Source organism: Scyliorhinus canicula, chromosome 20, assembly GCF_902713615.1.
Source record: "Scyliorhinus canicula chromosome 20, sScyCan1.1, whole genome shotgun sequence".
In the NCBI taxonomy this organism is placed as follows: Eukaryota; Metazoa; Chordata; class Chondrichthyes; order Carcharhiniformes; family Scyliorhinidae; genus Scyliorhinus; species Scyliorhinus canicula.
Genome location: NC_052165.1, coordinates 74,674,844 through 74,692,472, shown reverse-complemented (window position 1 = coordinate 74,692,472; position 17,629 = coordinate 74,674,844). Strand labels below are relative to the sequence as shown.

At 47.2% G+C, this 17,629-nt stretch overlaps 1 protein-coding gene and 1 pseudogene across 3 annotated transcripts in view; both read left to right on the top strand.

Moving 5' to 3' along the window:
• Nucleotides 1-17,629, top strand: part of LOC119955173 (DENN domain-containing protein 5B) — a 291,496-nt gene that overhangs the window by 135,404 nt on the left and 138,463 nt on the right. The window lies entirely within an intron of this gene.
• On the top strand, nucleotides 5,719-6,588 carry LOC119955174 (annotated as a pseudogene).

Here is a 17,629-nt window from a genome sequence, read left to right as displayed (position 1 = left end):
AGGAGGGACCATAGCCAACTCACTTGGTAGTCCTATCGTAACCATCCTCACTTAAAGCCCTTACATACAATAGGACAAAACAGATCAAAGTCTGAAGATATGTACCAGCAGTGTGAAGATAAATTTATTAAAATCGCCACTTGGTAGTAAACAACTTGAGGATCGCTGAGACAAAAATACTTACTGTTGAAGCTTTTATCTTGCACTTATCAGGACAACATATCTCATTGGCAGATCGGCAGACTAGTAGTCTGTGCTTGCAAACTCAGAATCTAATGACTTAAAAAGAAAATGTCATATAAATTTAGAGAACCAAAGTTTTTTTTCCAATTAAGGGGCAATTTAGCGTGGCCAATTCAGCTATCCTGCACATCTCTGGGTTGTGGGGGTGAAACCCAGGCAGACACAGGGCCAGGATTCGAACCCGGGTCACCAGCGGCGTAGGCAGCATGTGGCGCCCAGGCAATCTAATGTTTGATGCTCGACGTGATTCCGCAATTGGACAGTACATGCTGAATATTCCCAAGTGTGCTATGAATTGCTCTAAAACCAATATAGGATTGTTTTTATAAATAAATGTAGAGTACCCAATTCATTTTTTCCAATTAGGGGGTAATTTAATGTGGCCAATCTACCTATCCAGCACATCTTTGGGTTGTGGGGCTGAAACCCACACAGACACGGTGATAATGTGCAAACTCCACACGGACAGTGACCCTGGGCCGGGATCAAACCTGGGTCCCCGGCGCCGTGAGGCAACAGTGCTATCCACTGCGTCACCGTGCCACCACAATGAGAGTCAACTTTCCAACCATTCTGCACCCCTTTCTCATTCAGCATAAATTGTTGCTCTCTTTGGAATTTGGCTTTCTTATATCTGTCCTGATGAGTGCAAGCTGAAAAGCTTCAATAGCATGTCTCTTTACTCAGCAATAAATTGATCTTTCCCCAATCTTCTGTCTGAGGAGGATTATTTAATCACATTACAAATCATAACCCTTCATCACTTGCTATCTATTCTTTGCAGAAGTTGGGTGGGACTCTGGGTTGGTCTTTCCCTTAAATATCATTACTGTGTGTAAATCTTGTCCATCCCAATAGCTTTTAAGGTGAACTCAGGCCCACCATTGAAGACCAAATACAACTTGAGACCTTGGTAAATGCTGAGGTTTCAGATTGGGTGGCAAGTTAGAAAGTCATGCTCAGGTTTCATTTCTGTTGGGTGGCGAGTTTAAATATCTACCCCCTTTAACTCTGCACCCTCACTGTAAAAGTTACAGTGCGGTATATTTCAGCAAAATCAGATACCCCGAGGTTGAATCCAAGTGGAGGCAGTTTCTGAATGTGAGGGTATCCGTTTCTATCTGGCTGTGCCTTGCTCCGATTCAGTGTTCCTGGGTCTATCTGGCATTCGCATGTCAGGGCCCCTTCACTCATCATCCCTGTGCTCTTTGTTGGCACCTGGTCCCCAAACGTTTCCCATTCAGAATTCACATCCTCCTGCTTCAACCCCCTATGGGCTCACCCCTCCCTACCTCTGTGACCTCCTCCAGTTCCATAACCCTCCGAGATCTCTTGTATACCTCCAATTTTCTGTCCTCTTGTCCATCCACCTCCATCTTCCGCTCCGCACCATCGCCCAGGTCAGGGGTCTGTTGCCTGCCATCCCGGGGCCATGGCTGGCTCATTTAACATCTTGTTTGCATTTCCCAGTTGTATCTGAAACCTAACCTTTTTATTAGTGTCACAAGTAGGCATGCATTAACACTGCAACGAGGTTACTGTGAAAATCCCCTAGTTGCAACACATGTTCAGGTGCACAGAGGGAGAATTCAGAATGTCCAATTCACCTAACAAGCCCGTCTTTCGGACCTTGTGGGAGGAACCCGGAGCACCCGGAAGAAACCCACGCAGACACTGGGAGTACAGGCAGAGTCCGCACAGACAGTGACCCAGCGGGGAATCAAACCTGGGACCCTGGAGCTGTGAAGCAACAGTGCTACCGTGTTAACATGTACAATAGCCTGAAAAACAATTAAGTCAAGAAAAATGAGAGCTGTGTTTATGTTGTCGGGACAAAAGGTTAATCGACGTATTGCGCTTTCTAGTCTCAAATTATTCTTTTAATGAAAATCATTATCGTGCTCCACGTAAACCTTTTTGAGTGGTACATCGACACTGTGGCTGTAAAACAATGCTCGATTCAAGTAGCTATCACCATTATTGTTCTGAAATGAGACATTATTCTGACTGCGCTGTTGCCAGCCTTTTTTTAATCACGAGAATGAATAACCAAGGAAATTGTTTTAATTCATCACATCCTCAATGGAAGTTTGTTTTAAGAATGACGTCACTGACAAAACTATAGTGAGAAAAGATTTTTAAGAAAGTGATGATTCAGAGTTGCATGGAACGTAGAACATACAGTGCAGGAGGAGGCCATTTGGCCCATCGAGTCTGCACCGACCCACTTAAGCCCTCACTTCCCCCTATCCTGAAAACCCCCATCTAATCTTTTTGGACACTAAGGGCAATTTAGCATGGCCAATCCACCTAACCTGCACATCTTTGGACTGTGGGAGGAAACCGGAGCACCCGGAGGAAACCCACGCAGACAAGGGGAGAACGTGCAGACTCCGCAGCAGGGATTCTAACCTGGGACCCTAGAGCTGTGAAGCCACAGTGCTAACCACTATGCTACCGTGCTGCCCGTGTTGCATCTGTTCGAGTTTCATCTGTTTTAATGGTGTTTTTTCCCCCCACCGTGACATAAATTAAAACGTGTATTTTATTTATTAAATTAAGTGAATTCTGCATTCTACCCAAGACACCCAGCAATTTGGCAAGTATCTGGTGTAGAAATGCTGACTTTTGGTCTAGTGGCTCCCAGAATCTATATTTTAGGCTATTTCCTTTTTAAGAAATGGTCCACTGGTTTTAAACAAAAAGGTTGCCCAGGTTTTAAGCTCTGAATCCCTTTCCAAATGTCTCTTTCTGGCTCCCTCACCTTTTCACAGCCTTCTTCGAACCTGCGGCTGGATATTTTCATAGAATTTGCAGAATTTACAGTGCAGAAGGAGGCCATTTGGCCCATTGAGTCTGCACCGGCTCTTGGAAAGAGCACCCTACCCAAGGTCAACACCGCCACCCTATCCCCATAACCCAGTAACCCCACCCAACACTAAGGGCAATTTTGGACACTAAGGGCAATTTATCATGGCCAATCCACCTAACCTGCACATCTTTGGACTGTGGGAGGAAACCGGAGCACCCGGAGGAAACCCACGCACCCACGGGGAGGATGTACAGACTCCGCACAGACAGTGGCCCAAGCCAGAATCGAACCTGGGACCCTGGAGCTGTGAAGCAGTTGTGCTATCCACTATGCTACCGTGCTGCCTTTTCAGCTCCTCCCGCCAGAGGGATCTTCCGGTCCTGCCGAAGTCAATGGACGTTGGAATGGCTCATCTCCCACTGCGGGGGAGGCACGCCACGGTGCGGTAGGCCCGCCACGGCCAGGCTAGAAGGTTCTGGTCTACATCTTTGATTAAACTGTGGTCACCAGGCTTAATGTCCCCTTTGTTGACTCAATGCCATTTGTCATCTTTTGTTTTATTTGTTCGCCTATGGGATGTGGGGGCCGCTGGCTAGGCCAGCATTTATTGCCCATCCCTAATTGCCCTGCAGGAGGTGTTGGTGATCATAGAATCATAGAATTTACAGTGCATGAAAGAGGCCGTTCAGCCCACCGTCTGCACCGACCCTTGGAACGTGCACGCAACTTTAAAAAAAAAAATTTAGTGTATCCAATTAATTTTTTTCAATTAAGAGGCAATTTAGCGTGGCCAATCCACCTATCCTGCACATCTTTTTGGGTTGTGGGGGCGAAACCCACGCAAACACGGATAGAATGACGTGCACCCTACTTGTGCTTAAGCCCACGTCTCCACCCTATCCCCGTAACCCAGTAACCCCACCTAACCTTAGGACACTAAGGGGCAATTTAGCGTCGCCAATCCACCGAGCCTGCACATCTTTGGGAGGTGGGAGAAAACCGGAGCACCCGGAGGAAATCCACGCAGACATTGTTAGAAAGTGCAAACTCCACACAGACAGTCACCCGAAGCCGGAATTGAACCCTGGACCCTGGAGCTGTGAAGCAGTAGTGCTTGCCATTGTGCCGCCCCTTATCTGCTTTCTTGAACTGATGCAGTCCATAGTGTAGGTACACCCACTGAACAGTTAGTTAGGGAAGTAGTTCCAGGATTTTGACACAACGACTGTGAAGGAATGACGATATATTTCAAAATCAGGATGGTGAGTGGCATTGAGTAAATTTTAACGAGGGTGATGTGTTGGGCAGGCTGGGTCTACGTGGACTGCGTTGATGCAGTGCAGTGAGAGACAGACTTCCAATACTTGATGAGATGTAACACGATTTTATTTAACATCTAACTATTTTACGTGTCCAACTGTGGGTTGACACTATGCTGACTTGACTGGAGACCTGAGGCTAGCCTGACCAGACTTACCAGCTACCACATGGTGTTAGCACTGGCTATGCTCACGAGCTCTGACTGTCTCAGAGGCTGGGTCCCGAGAGAGCGGGAAAACTAGTGCCCTCTGGCTTTATAGTGGTCGTGTCCTGTCTGGTGATTGGCTGCTGTGTTCTGTGTGCTCACTGGTCATCCGGTGTGTCAATCGCTGCCTGTCTGCACTCCATTATATACATGGATGTATATTATGACAGAGGGGATGACAGATTTTCAATTAGTAAATGAGTTGCAGGGTTATGGAGAACTGGTGGGAAAGTGGAGTTGAGGCCAAGATGAGATCAGCCATGATCGTATTGAATGGCGGCTCAGGCACGAGGGCGTGAATTGTCTACTCTTGCTCCGAGTTCTTATGCTCTTATGTAATTGGATAATTCTTTCCAAGAACTGGCGAAGGCATGATGGCCGAATATCCATCTCCTGTGCTGGAAGTTTGTGCAATTCTAAAAGATAATTGGAAGTAAAATCAATCTTCTCGCCGGCTAGAGGGCTGCTGTCTGTGACTATTCAACACGCTGCAACTGGAACCAGTTTATAAATTGTTTTATGAATCACTGTTCCACACGTAATTATCCTCACTGCTGTGCAGGCAATCTTCTTCAACCACGTCTGACTTGTACTGCAGGACTGACGATTACTTGAAATGAAATTTATGCTTTACACTGAGAAGCTGACCTGCAAAAATATATTTGCAGCAATGATTTAAGGCTGCTGAGCAGCATTTAGAGAACAAGTCCTTATTCTCTCTCTGTCAAGCAATGCTGCAATTTTAAACATCCGATAATACACCACAAGATAAAATACGTGCAGGCCAAACTGGAAGATCAGGCGGTAAAGCTCAGGAATACTAACTACCAAACAGAACAGGTTTTTTTGACACATGAAGTTAGACTGGAAATGTAGTGGTGCGAGGGGAATGGGGGATGGGGGGAGCTTCCCAGAAGCTTAAGCTGCGTTTTTTTTTATTCATGGCATGTGTGCGGCTGGGCCAGCATCTATTGTCCATTCCCGGTGGCATTTAAGAGTCACATGTAGGCCAGACCAGGTAAGGATGGCAGATTCCCTTCCCTAAAGGGCATTAGCGAACCAGATAGGTTTTTACAACCATTGTTTCATGGTTATCATTAAACTTTTAATTCCAGCTTCTGATTGAAAATTGTCACCAAATGGCGGACAACACCGGTGGTAGAGGAGGTTTCTGTGGTGGCTTTGGCTCCCGTGGTTGGGGCCGAGGCCGCAGTAGGGGACGCGGCAGAGGCCGTGGTGCCTGTGGTGGAAAGGCTGAAGATAAGGAGTGGGTGCCAGTAACTAAGCTTGGGCGTCTGGTAAAGGATATGAAGATCAAAACGCTGGAGGAAATTTACCCCATCTCCCGTCCTATAAAGGAGTCTGAAATCATTGACTTTTTCCTGGGATCGGTTTTAAAGGACGAGGTTGTCAAGATCATGCCTGTACAGAAGCAAATTCGTGCCGGTCAACGCACAAGGTTCAAGGATTTTGTTGCTATTGGGGACTATAATGGACATGTTGGATTGTGTGTCAAGTGCTCCAAGGAAGTGGCCATTCGCGGAGCTATTATTCTGGCAAAGCTGTCAATCATCCCTGTGAGGCGGGGCTACTGGGGTAACAAAATTGGAAAGCCCCACACTGTACCATGGAAGGTGACTGGCCGTTGCGGTTCAGTCGGTGCGTCTAACCCCTGCACCTCGTGGTACTGGTATTGTCTCAACTCCTGTGCCCAAGAAACTGCTACAGATGGCTGGCATTGACGATTGCTACAGAGGCTGCACGGCCACACCAGTGGGCAACTTTGCTAAAGCTACTTTTGATGCCATCTCTAAGACCTACAGTTATCTGACCCCGGATCTGCGGAAAGAGACTGTGTTTACCAAGGCCCCATACCAGGAATTCACTGATCATCCGGCCAAGACCCACACCCGAGTGTCAGTCCAAAGGTCCCAGTCGGCTGTTGCTCCAGCAACATAAAGGGTTTATGCACAGAATGAAATAACGATCTGTTGCCCATGAAAAAAAATTCAAGATTTTATTTTAATGGAATTCAAATTTCACCATCTGACATGGCGGGATTCGAACCCAGGTCCCCGGAGCATTACCGATGTGTCTCTGGATTACAAGTCCAGTGGCAATACCATTACGCCACTGTAATTTGATTGTTTGTATGAGTGTCACCACAGGGTGACACTCTTTATTTCCCAGTGAAATCTCACCGCTTGCTCCCCTTCAGAAAATGTTGATCCTTGACTCATTGTTTGAAGCATCTTGTATTATTTTTGAAACGACAAAGCAAAAATAATTCACCCAGGAAAGGTTCCAGTGACTTAAAATCTGACAATTAAGGTGTTAGGGAAACTTAAGTACAACTTGTTTAACAGGTTAACAATTTCTATTAAACTGCAAACTAAAACATTAAGCATTGTTGTGTGCAAAATTGACAGCTGCATTTCCTATATTACAACAATGTCTACACTTCAAAAAGTACTTTGGTTGTAACAGTTGTGAAAAGCGCAGTAGACTTTTTCCCCTCTTCGTTCATGGGAGGTGAGCATCACTGGCAGGTGGCACAGCGGTATTTATTGTCACTGGTCTAGTAATCCGCTGCGTATCGTGTTCGAATCCTGCCATGTAGTGGTAGTGGAATTTACAGTGGGTTACAAAAATTTTTTAAAAGTCTAATGATGACCATTGTCGTAAATGTCCTTGAGGGGAAGATACCTGCAATTCTTACCTGGTCTGGCTACATGGGGTTGCAGGCCCACAACAATGTGGTTAACTGTTAAATGGCCTCGCAAACCACCTATTCAACTGATATGAAGACAACGGAATGAAACCGGACGGACCACCTGGCATCAACCTAGGCACCGGAAGCAACAGTGACAACCTAGCCCTGCAAAGTGCTCCATCTGGGTACTTGTGCCAAAATTGGGAGAGCTGCCTCACAGACTAATCAAGTAACAGCCTGACATAGTCATGCTCACGGAATCATACCTTACAGACGATGTCCCAGACACCATTCCTGGGTATGTCCTGTCTCACCAGCAGGACGCACACAGCAGGGGGAGAGGCTCAATGGTATAAGTTCGACATGGAGTCACCTGGAAGTCCTTAACATCAACACCAGGTCAAACATGGGCAAGGAAACCTCCTACAGATGACCACGAACCGACAACCCTCAGCTGATGAATCATGTTGAACACCATTTGGAGGAATCACTGAGGTTTGGCGAGGGTGCAGAATGGACTAGAGGACTTCAATGTCGCTCGGTGGTGGCCCCACCACACACAAAGCTGACCCGGGTCCTAGATTGGGACTGCAACAGGTGGAGAGGGAACCATCAGGAGGGAAAAATATACTTAACATCATCCTCACCAACCTGCCTGCCACAGCTGTATCTGTCCGTGACAGTATCGGAAAGAGTGACCGCTACACAGTCCTTGTGGAGACAAAGTACTGTCTTCACATTGACGATACTGAGTGGGCCGAATTGCCTGCTTCGCCACTTTAGGAATTCTATCTTTCTTTCTATGGTTCTAAAATGTGAGTCACACCGGCGATATGAGGATAGGTGGTAAAGATTCAACATTAAGCAATGTCTTAAAGGATAGAGAGGACTCGATGTTTAGGGAATTAATTCATCAGCTTAGGGCCTGAGAAGCTGAAGAATGATAGAAGGATGAAAATTGGCCATGCAGAAGGGGCCAGAATTGAAGGACGCAGGCAGTTTAGAGCATTGTGAGGTTGGAGGAGATTACAATGATAGGGAGGTTTGAGACGATGGAGGCATTCGAACACGAGGATGAGAACAAAATCTAAACCTTCCTATTCTAATTTTATAAAGAATTGGAGTTCACATCACGTTCAAACTGGCCCGAGGCTATGAGCCAGGTCGCAGCTACAAACTTTAACCTGCACATCCCTGGACACAGTTGCTCGTTGTGCTTTACTTAATTTGGCTCTGTTTAATCACCTTGCTCTAGAGTCGCCAGGTATCTTTATGATACCACCACGAGGTTCAAGTTCAAGTGCTAATCAATAACTCAATACACCAGTTAGTAAGGTTCAAATCAAAACACATTTATTATATACACAGTCAATCGCTACTCATGCATAAATACTACAAAACTAAGCTACTTCTACCGCTACAGGCCAATACTTAGCTTCGGAAAAGGGACCCACTAGGTCAGGGAACAATGACCTCTCGTTCGATCCTGAGTCTGCAGACTTCCAGCTGGTATGGACTAAGGGTTAGGAGCGCCTATCTCGTAGCGTGCGTTGACTGGACACTTACTTGTTGGTGCAGCTGCAAGGCAAGTCTCTCCAAGTTGAGAGTCGCGGTTGAGTTCTTTGAGAGCTGCCAAGAAGGCCGAATTTAACTTGGGGACTCTAATTTATAGTCCCCAGGGGCTTTGCGCCCTTTTGGGCGGTCCCGTACCTGGTTCCAATTGATTGGACCATGTTCCCAATCAGCTTGTTTGATTTTCCCAATACTGGGGCTGTTCCCTGATCGCTGGGCGGTTCCTAAGTGTCCGTTGGCTTCTTTTGTTTTGGCTCCCGCTGGCGCCTAGGAGTGTGGCTTTGCCTCGATTATCTTAACTGTTTTCACTTGTTCCCGGGAATCGCTCATCAATATGCAGATGGTCGTCAGTTTCAGTGCTGCCTGGTTTTCTGCAAGTCCTAATATACAGGAAGCTTTGCATTCTGCTTGCTTCCCTGTGCCTGTCCATTTTTCCCTGCGTTCTTAGCGAATCTCCATTTTAAAGTCGGGAAGTGGCCAAACCAGGTGGCTACACTAGCTTCAAACTTTAACCTGCACATCTCTGGACACCTAGGGGGCAATTTAGCATGGCGAATCCACCTGACCCACACATCTTTGGACTGTGGGCAGAAACCGGAGTACCCAGAGAAAACCCACGCTGACACGGGGAGAAAGTGCAAACTCCACACAGTCCCCCGAGGCTGGAATTGAACCCGGGTCCCTGGTGCTGTGAGGCAGCAATGCTAACCACCATGCCACCCCTTCTTTGCTTGGTAAGGCTCCTGTAAAGTGCATTACATGTTGCAAAACAGTAAAGTCACCATATAAATGCAGATTATTGTTGTTGGCTCATAAAATAAGGCCATGCACAGGGATATCCGGATCGCCGGGAATCTGTTGAAGGGGGTGACAGCTCTGAATGTCGGTCGACAGGTGTTCCCCTCGTGGAGGCCTCCCGCTGAGGGATGCTAACGTCATCCTTCTGCAAATAAACAATGCAGCTGTCATGGGGAATTTACTTCCGAACCTCCCATCATGATGTAGGATGTCATTGCAAATCTCTCAGTTGTGCCTCTTCTTTGCAACATCTGGCTCCCCATTAAAGACTTCGGCTTTCCGAAACCCCCAGTTTGATCCTTGGTGCTGCACGTCACCAACCCATCCAGACGAGGAAGGAATGTTTCTGCAGTAAAATGAGTGCCCAAGGCTGCATGGGAAATCCAAGTTGAGCCCCGGTTTAAATTTGCAACGAGCAAAGTGGGAACAATACAAGTCATGGCAGTTAAAGTGAGCAGTAATCTCCTTCAGGCAACCATTGTTGCCAAGGGAACAGCTGTTTCCATGGGACCGCCAGTCTCGTACACTGTGCATGGCAGTTGGTCAAGATTGCACAGCGAGTGCCTTCAGAGGATGTTAAATTATGCAAATGTCGTCAATGATGAATGGCACATGGTGGAACCAAATTACAGCCAAGGTATAAAATAACCGTTATACTCCACCCCGGGGACTTGTAGAGCAAATAGTGCTGGTGGAAAGTCTCTCTTTGTATTGTCCCACAGTAATCGTGGAATATTAACGTGAGCAATTGATCAATAAATCTAGGTCTCCTAAAATCTGAACAAGAGAGCCAGTGCAGACCTGATGGGCCGAATGGCCTCCTTCTGTACGGTGTGATTTCAGTCACCGTTCAAGGTTGGATTCTGTAATCCATGTGGGCAGCACAGTAGTACAGTGGTTAGCACCGTTGCCTCACAGCTCCAGGATCCCAGGTTCGATTCCCGACTTGGGTCACTGTCTGTGTGGAGTCTGCTCGTTCTCCCCTTGTCTGCGTGGGTTTCTTCCGGGTGCTCCGGTTTCCTCCCACAAGTCCTGAAAGATTTGCTGTTGGATCATTTGAACATTCTGAATTTTTCCTCTGTGTGACCGAACAGGCGCCAGAATGTGGCGACTGGGGACTTTTCACAGTAACTCCATTGCAGTATTAATGTAAACCCACTTGCGACAGTAAAGATTACTAAATTAAATTAAATTACTGCATGCAAGTATCGGCCTAGATTACGAGTTCAAGTCCCAAAAATGGGGAAAGTAACAAGAGACAAGCTGCTACAAAGGACGGTAATATTTGGCTCCAATGGAGGTGGCTGAAATGGCGAATAAGGAAAATAATTTGCAGGCTTTCTTGTGCTTATAGCTTTGAGGAACGGAAAGAATGATGAGGTAATCGGGTTATTTAGGGAGAGTTGAGTGAGCTAACCACCCTTTTTAAGGGATTTTCCTCAAATGTGCAGTTACAATAGTTGCGCTAAGTAGTTAATTGACAGTTATATATTCCACAATTCCATCACACGAGTCCTTTTTCTCCTCAATGTGCATGTGGCAGACTGACACAGTGGCACTGTGGTTAGCACGGGTGCGAAATATATGGCCAGGATTTTCTGACCCTTCCCACCAGCGGGATTATCCGGTCCCCCCCCCCCCCCCCCCCCGCGGCTGGTTCCCTGGCGGCATGGCTGGCGAGCAACACGAATGGCCATTGACTTCGGTGGGACCGGAAGACCCCGCAGGCAGCCAATGGCGAGCCAACATTCCCCTTCAGCTTAACACTAGAGGATCTGCTCCGTGCTGTGCTGCCCAGCCTGTGCCTCTGCTCTCTCCCCTCTGCCATTCAAGACTCCAGGCAGGATGAAAGTGTGCCCGAACAGATGCTAGAGTGTGGCGACGAGGGGATTTTCACAGTAACTTCATTGCAGTGTTAGTGTAAGCCTACTTGTGACACTAATAAAGATCATTATTATTATGTTAAAAATTAGAAAGGGGAAAGAGACTGGAAACTTTAACAAAAATTTATTCCAAACCAGTGCTGTCCCTCTTCTTAACAACGAGGCAAAATGCCAACAGATCTGGTTTTCATGCCGTGTTTCTGTGGGTGCGAAGGGCTGGAGGGGAATGTCTGCCACTGCTCTTCAAATAGAACACCTCTGAGCCGGTGGAAGACACGAGAGCTCCGTGGCACCTCCGGCACTATACCACTATTGCCCTAAGAGCGTCAGATGGGTCATGTAGCTGGAACCTTTCTGACTCCGAGGCAAGGATACAGAAGCGATTCTTCTGTTTACGGATGTATTGCCAGTGACAGTTACGGTGATAAATGTGGACTGCTGCGCGAGAGGTGCATCAGGCAGCATTTATTTATTTTTTAAAAAAAAATAATTTTTATTCAAATTTTCACAAAATATCAATAACAGAAAATACTAAGAACAGAAAGAACAGAACCCCCCCCCCCCCATGTATACAAAAAAGACCCCCCCCTCCCCGCCCCCCCTCCCGGGTTGCTGCTGCTGCTGGCCTTTTTCTACCGTTCTGCCAGGAAATCTAGGAATGGTTGCCACCTCCTGAAGAATCCCTGCACTGATCCCCTTAGGGCAAATTTCACCCTCTCCAATTTAATAAACCCCGTCATATCGTTGATCCAGGCCTCCACGCATGGGGGCCTCGCATCCTTCCACTGAAGAAGAATCCTCCGCCGGGCTACCAGGGACGCAAAGGCCAGAATGCCGGCCTCTTTCGCCTCCTGCACTCCCGGCTCCCAACCCGGTTTGACCCTGGATCCTGCCACCCTCGACACCGTCCTTGCTACGCCCTTCCAAAATTCCCCCAGAACCTATGGGCATGGTTTGCTGGGCTCCCCGAGCACCTAATACACCTGTCCTCGCTCCCAAAGAACCGGCCCATCCTTGTCCCGGCCATGTGAGCCCTATGCAGCACCTTAAACTGTATGAGGCTAAGCCTCGCACAAGAAGAGCCAGGCAGCATTTATGTATGATAGTTCCTGTAAGCTGTGTCATATTCTTGTAAGCTGAATTTTGAGCTACTTATCTTTTACACTAATAAGATCGCAGACAGCTATTGCAGAATCACATCGCCCACCCCCAGACAGGCCACTAAATGGTTAGTGCAGGGACTGGACTTGGGAGTATTGCTTATGTTATTGTTTTGCTATCCCATTAAAATTATAGATGGATCTTTCCTCTTAGTCAGTGGAGAGCTGGATGTGTAAGAGCAGCTAATCTGCTCACCTCCCCTTTCACAGCCTTTTAACCCCTGTATATGTTTTAAATTCACTTTGGTGATATGAGTGCTGTCGGCAGACCTGTCTGGCATCTATAGCCCACCCCTAATTGCCTTGTGAAGGTGGTGGTGGGCGACGCTGCAGTGGAGTGGGGTGACAGTGCTGTTCGGGATGGCATTCCAGGATTTTGCTCCAGCGCCGGGACGGCGATATAGTTCAAAGTCAGGATGTGACATGGAAGGGTACCTGAAGCTAATGATGCCCATGTCCTCCTACGTTAGGTCCGTTTTGGAGTGTTGGAACCAGCGTACTTTATTGCTAGACTTGCCGGACTGAATGATGCCAGAAGACTTTAGATTTTTATTGCACTTCATCCCATCTCTTTGCCTTGTCAGCTTGTTCCACTGGACCAAGAGATTGTTAAAGATCCCATGGTGCTACTAGTGTGAGAGATTAATACATTGTGTAACGGTGTGGGAAATTCTGGTACAATTACTGTTCCAAGCATCATGCAGTGAATTGTTTGGAAGAGCAATGACGGGCACAGTGCTCGCAATGCGGCAACTACAATCCCGCTAATTGCAACTGAATGAATTGACCAGTTAATCTGATTTGGTGATTGACGGTGAACAATGTTATTACAGGGCAGGGTCAGTGCAAAAACGATACGATTTACAGAGGATTTGTGTTGATGTGCTAAATAAACTCAGTGACAACTCTCGGGTTTGGAAACATTGGCAAGGTTTCTTCCTGAAATCTCTCTGCATTGATCATTTTTACATCTGGTGATTCACAATCTTCCTCCGCCGCACGCGCCCCCTCGAAGTTTCCAAAGTGTTAAACTGGTGAGTTGGCACAATTTTCTTGGCCTCTTCAGATTCCAGCTATCACTTCATGTCCAGTGCTTTCTTCCAGTCAGACCCCCATCTCTCACTCCCAGAGGGCCCAGCATTCTCCTCATCTGACCTCGCTCAATGGGTAGCATTCCTGACTCGGAATCAGACGAGTGTAGATTCAGGACCCACTCCAGAGACTTGAGCACATTTGTCCGGGCTGGCATTACAGTGGGAGATTGATGGAACGCAACATTTCAGAACTGCCATCTGTGGGATAACCGAGGCCCCTATCTGACCTCCAGCACCATCCAAAACAGTCAACCTGCACATTATCTGATGGCTGCTTCTGGGATCTTGCTGTGTGTAAAACGGCTGCCACATTTCCTGCATCAGATCAATGACTCCACTTACAAAAGTCCTGTACTGGATCTAAAATGCTTTGGGCATCATGAGGTTGTGAAGAGAACGCTATGAGCGCAAATCTTTCTTTTTTATATGTAAACCAGTCTGGAAATAAAAATGATTCAATCAGCAGTACTTGCCTTTATAACTCACACCTTAATCCGATGAGCTGATGGACGAGATTTACCACAGAGCTTGATTCCAGTAAATCTCCTTTGAGTATCTCCTTCCGGTCAGGCTATGGAGGTGAATTTTTAGCAATCTAATCCACAATTCCTCCAGCCTGCAATAGAGAGCTCTGCTTTCTTGACGTTGGCGCTAAAGAATCTTTTAAAAAACTTTTTTAAAATATAAATTTAGAGTACCCAATTCATTTTTTCCAATTAAGGGGCAATTTAGCGTGACCAATCCACCTAACCGGCACATCTTTATGTTGTGGGGGCGAAACCCATGCAGACACGGGGAGAATGTGCAAACTCCAATCGGAAGTGACCCAGGGCCAGGATCGAACCTGGGACCTCAGCGCCATGAGGCAGCCGTGCTAACCCACTGCGCCACCGTGCTGCCCTCTTTTTGTTTTAAACTTTACCTTTCATGGGATATGCTTGTTGCTTACTAGGCCAGCATCTATTGCCCATCCATAATTGTCCCTGAGGGCAGTTAAGAGTCAACCACATTGCTGTGCGTCTGGAGTCGCATGTAGGCCAGACCGTGTAAGGACGGAGATTTCCTTCCCTAAGGGACATTGGTGAGCCAGATGGGTTTTTACAACAATTGACAATGGTTTTATGGTCATCGTTACTGAGGCTGTCTTTTCCATTCCAGATTTTAAAAATTGTTTGAATTAAACTTCCACTATCCACCGTGCTGAGATTTGAACCCACTAGCTTGGGTCTCTGAACTATTAGTCCAACGACAGTGTCACAGCGCAATCGTCTCCCCATTTCTGGTTCTGGTGTTAGCCAAGCTCATGGCCGAGGATAGTCTGATCTATCTTTCTCCCAGTCGCAGAGCCTCTCGAAGCATTCGGCAGCCCAGCGTGAGAAATGTTGTGGCCTGATTGCTGTGGACCAAAGATGTACAGGTTAGGTGGATTGGCCATGCTAAATTGCCCCTTAGTGTCCAAAGGTTAGGTAGGGTTATGGGGATAGGGTGGAGGAGTGGGGCTGGGCGGGGTGCTCTTTCGGAGGGTTGGTGCAGGCATGATGGGGGAATGGCCTCCTTCTGCATTGTAGGGATTCTAGTCTATGACTCAATGATTGGATAGACATTGCTGATCTGTTGTGAATGTGTTTGGTCAACCTGAGTGTTAGAGCAGAATTGAAATGTTATTATTAGCATTGGGGATTTGGATGAGAGCCAGCTTCATGTCAGATAGTAGTTGATTTGCGTTGAAGGTTGGTGGACATGTAAGCCCACCACCTTAAATAAGAAGAGAGGACGTTCTCTGTGCAGTGCCCTGTAGTTGATCCACTATCTCATTGGCTCCAACTAAAAAAAAAACTTGCAGATGTAGTGTTCTCAGGCCAAACCCCACTTCCCCCACCCCTTTAAAGCATTTTGCCGCCACTGAGGAGTTTTTGAAATGGGATGAAATGAAAATGCGACGTAGGAAATACGGCATCCAATTTATGCATAGCAAGATCCCACAAGACAGCAATGAGATGGTAATCAGAATTATTCAAGGGATTAATATCGTTCAGGGCACCAAGAAGAATCCCCCTGTTCTTCTTCTGAGGAGTACCGCGGAGACTTTTGCGAGGGACAAAAGAGGGACCCCACCAGAGGGACATCCTCTTAATATCTCTTTTGAAAGACGTGCTTCATTTTGTGTTCAGTGTGAGCCGATCTATGACCTCCTCACTCGATGAGTGAGCTACCAACTGAGCAACGGCTAATGCCTCTAGTTATCCGTCTGGGCTCGCCGTTTTTGTCAGCTTGCCTCTGGACTTCTCTTTGTGCGCATCAGGTGGCACCTCTACCGCTATTCTGGTTTGCAGCTGGCTTCTGCCGCTGTTTGTCAACCTTCCCAGACTGCCCATCCCCATTAACCCCCTTTTTGCAAGGGTCTCGTTTTTATTGAAGAGTTGGTTATGATTCTCCAGCAAGTCGGCCTTTCACCCGAGAGGGCGAACCGTCAAATTGAGTGGAACCCACTGCCATCCTGTGTTGTGGAGTTTGGTCCACAGGTTGAACTAATATGGCTGCCAGTGATCTGGGTAATTATGATGGACTGGGACTGACCACCCAGTGAGACGAAGGTCAGGAAGGTCCCCAGGTTTGTTCGAAAGCCGGCCTTAACTGATCACAGCCTCTGTAGAGGCCAGACTTCACCACCCCTGGGTTAGAGCGATGGGGGAAGGGAAAGCGATTTGGGTCCATCGCTGTCCACTGACCTTGTTGAGGGTGGTGGGGGGGGTGTGTGTGGTCATATTGTCTGGCAACTGAATCAGGCCAGGCTATGATGGTGCCCACTGTGAAGTGGCCTGCTGAACCTCCTCACGCAAACCTTAAACATTACTGGGTGACTGGTGCCTGTGGAACCGTACGCTGCACCCCAGCTACAAGGAGGGGAGGGGTGAAAAATTGGTGAGTAGGCGAGGAGACTGGGATCCTAAAGATGAGACTGTTTAATCCAGCTCATCAGTTTGTTAGACTCGGTCATTAAAGCGTGAACCTCTCTTTAATGAACTGTCTGCACAAATTGTTTTTTAATGCATGGTCCTGATAATCTTGCCAGTGAGAGTAACACATTTAAACCCCTATGACCTATTTACGTTTTAAGGTGAAATTTTAACCGACAGAATAGCTCAGTCTCTGTGGATTGAAACAGGCAGTCGGATGGACTTTGAAAGGTATATGAGGTCACCGTATCCTGGCTAAGCTGACACGTGGGTGAATCGCAGCCGCCTGCCTGTTCAATCCTCCTGCAGAACATGCATGAGCCCGAGAACATCTTTGGTTCCTGCTGGGCGTCTGCCAACAGCCCAGTTGTTTTAATACCTAGAAGACCAGACTGTTGATATATAAAGCATGTGGTGTTTACTAAATTACGACTGTCTCCGTAATGATTTCAAAACATGATGATTGTAATAGTGACTCTTGAGCAGTGAAAGCCTCGATTATTGTCAATGGGCTGGTGGGGCTTGACACACTTTTTACAATTTTTTCCAATTAAGGGGCAATTCAGCGTGACCAATCCACCTACCCTGCACACCTTTGAAATGAAATGAAAATCGCTTATTGTCACGAGTAGGCTTCAAATGAAGTTACTGTGAAAAGCCCCTAGTCGCCACATTCCGGCGCCTGTTCGGGGAGGCTGTTACGGGAATCGAACCGAGCTGCTGGCCTGCTTTGAAAGCCAACGATTTAGCCCTGTGCTAAACAGCCCCTGTTTGGGTTGTGGGGTGGGACCCACGCAGCCACGGGGAGAATGAGCAAACTTCACACGGACGGTGACTTGGGCCTAGGATTGAACCCGGGGTCCTCGGCGCAG